Here is a 2,651-nt window from a genome sequence, read left to right on the forward strand (position 1 = left end):
TGAATTCATGTGTATAGATAATGGGTTGATAACATAATTGATAGCATGATTGATAGCATGATTGGTAAAGTTGAATTCATATAAAGGGATCAATTTTCTTACTCCTGTGTAGCTTGATTAAATTATAAAGTCTGTTTTCCAACATGATTAAGTTATAAAGTCTGTTTCCAACATGATTATAGTACTTTCAATATATTAGTATAATCATACATTTTTTCCCTTTTCCTTTTCTTCTTTCAATGGAAATATCCCTAGATCTGTTACCAAATTAGAATCTCCTCCACCATCATGATTGTAATATAGACAGGTTCCAAAAAATAATTCCAATCTTGATCCAAAAATAAATAAATAAATAAATAAATAAATAAATAAATAGAAAGTACTTTTGACGATTTCCAGGAACTCTGAAGATCCCACTCGGACACCTGCCACAGCTCCTCAGGATCAAAAATCTGTAGCGCGTTTCCCCGCCAAATATTAGATTTCTCTCGGTCTCATTCCAGCTTCCAGCATAACGGCAACATAGCCGAGTCCTTCAATATGGAGCATCAATCGGTAGCTGCCACACCTCAGGATGTTCTCCCGGGGTTGCTGCAACTGAAGAACTTCCAAGGAAGCCGGGGGAAGAAACCGTACGCTAGCCACACGCTGAGAGTTCGCAGCAAGATCGTCAGGCATACCGGGGAGGCAGATCGCAGGACGCCATCACCTGAAGTTCATCCCGCACGCTCCAACGATCCACCCCGTGAGGGTCTCACGTCATCACACCACCGTCCAGTTTTTTTTAATCTTCTTTTTCCAACTATTGTTATGAAGACTTTGGCTCAAAGCGGCTCCATAAGAGTCACAGGCACCCTTGATTTTCTGTTGTACACTTCCTAATCTCTTTCCCCCAAGACAGCTATTGGAAAGTATCTACACCTGGGTCGTTATTTTCACCTCTTTCGGTATGTCTTGTCTCCAAAGTGCGGAATAAGACTCTCGCGTTCCGTCCAGACCTCGTGGCTTAATGGGTAAGGTGTCTGACTTTGGATTGGAAGATTGCAAATTTGAGTTGTCTTGAGGTTGCTGGTGGTTTAGATCCCCAGGTTACTGTTCTTTTGAGTCTAGAGATTGTACATTGCTGTCTTATGTTATGAAATCAATGTCTTCTGCAATGTACTCTTTCAACGCTTAAATTCAATCTTGGATTTTTTCTCAAAAAATTGTTGAATTAAACGAAGCTCAAAGCACAAAAAGAGATGACTGTCAGAAGTGGGATTTGAAGCCACACCTCCACATGGAGACCAGAAGACCCTCACAGAGAGAAGATAGCATTCTTGAGTCTGGCACCTTAGACCACTCGGCCATCCTGACAAGCTACTGCTGCTACGAAAGAAGATATTTTTTTTACATGGTTTCAAGGCAAGGGACTAGCTCTTAGGGGACCTTTTGCCACTGCATTGGTTTAAAGTGGCTTCATTAGAGTCACAGGGTAAGCAGACTTGAGATCCTGCATGTGAAGGCTAAGATTTCACATGTGTTTTTTGATGTGCCATATGTCCACCAAACATATCGCCCCCTGGGCATGCAGGGTTCTTCTACGTATTGTGCGTTGCCAACACCTTTAATGAAATCAAAGTTGATTGCGATGTACTGTTTCAAACACTTAAAGGCAAACTTTAATTCTATCTCCAACTATTGTTATGAAGACTTTGGCTCCAAGTGGCTCCATAAGAGTCACAGGGCACCCTTGATTTTCTGTTGTACATTTCCTAATCTTTTTGCCCAAAGAAATCTATGTGATCATCCTTTGTATAATGTGCCACAGGGCCCACTACTGAAACACATTTCACACTAGAGTAAAATCTGTAAATTGTATTACAGACATTTTTCAGAGACAATTTGTGGATATTGCAACCTAAAACTAAACAAGCACATCAAATGCAGTCAACCACTGGAAAAAAAACACCACTCTAGTGGGACTCGAACCCACAACCTTTGAATATTGGCATTATTTTCGCATCAAAACTTTAATCTTACAAACGGAGCGCTAAACTGCTTTCCACACTTGTGTTAGATAGTTCTATTGTTTCAGATTACCATAATTTCTCACAAACAAATTGTGGATATTTGGAAATACAATTTAATGCTTCAATTAAAATCTGTCAGATTAAGATCTGTCAATAGTATTACAGAAATTTTTCAGAGACAATTTGTGGATATTGCAACTTACAACTAAACAAGAACATCAAATGCAGTCAACCACTGGAGAAACAACAACTCAGGTGGGACTTGAACCCACAACCTTTGAATGCCTTGCTCAAGTGCTAGAAGTCCAATGCGCTATCCATTGCGCCACAGAGCCTAGACATGTAGTCAGAAAACGTCATGAATCCACCTATCTGACTCACGCATAATCCTTCGTACATAGATGTTTCAAATGCATTAGTCGTTTCTGTGTCCTATGTTTGTCTGCGTGTTCTTAATTAACATCAGTCAGAGGAAGGACAGTGGTCATAAAAAGCATATTGTGCCATGTGAAGTAAAGGAAATATAGTTATGTTTCTCTATGAGAAACGTATCCACACATTTTTTTCTCAAACTTTACATGCAGACTGTGTGGCCTAATGGATAAGGCATCTGACTTCAGATCAGAAGATTGAGGGTTC

At 39.9% G+C, this 2,651-nt stretch overlaps 2 non-coding genes across 2 annotated transcripts; both read right to left on the reverse strand.

Annotated features, from left to right (window-relative positions):
• Positions 1-1,246: 1,246 nt before the first annotated feature.
• On the reverse strand, positions 1,247-1,356 carry TRNAL-CAA (transfer RNA leucine (anticodon CAA)). Its single transcript has 2 exons — positions 1,319-1,356; positions 1,247-1,292 (listed from the first exon to the last, which is right to left on the reverse strand). It is a non-coding gene; the product is annotated as a tRNA-Leu (tRNA).
• Positions 1,357-2,259: 903 nt separating this feature from the next.
• TRNAR-UCU (transfer RNA arginine (anticodon UCU)) lies at positions 2,260-2,347 on the reverse strand. The gene is given in 2 exon segments: positions 2,260-2,295; positions 2,311-2,347. It is a non-coding gene; the product is annotated as a tRNA-Arg (tRNA).
• Between the last annotated feature and the right edge of the window lie 304 nt (positions 2,348-2,651).

The sequence above is a fragment of the Sceloporus occidentalis genome, unplaced genomic scaffold (genome assembly GCF_023333645.1).
Source record: "Sceloporus occidentalis isolate IW3139 unplaced genomic scaffold, rSceOcc1.0.p SCAF_102, whole genome shotgun sequence".
NCBI lineage: Eukaryota > Metazoa > Chordata > Lepidosauria > Squamata > Phrynosomatidae > Sceloporus > Sceloporus occidentalis.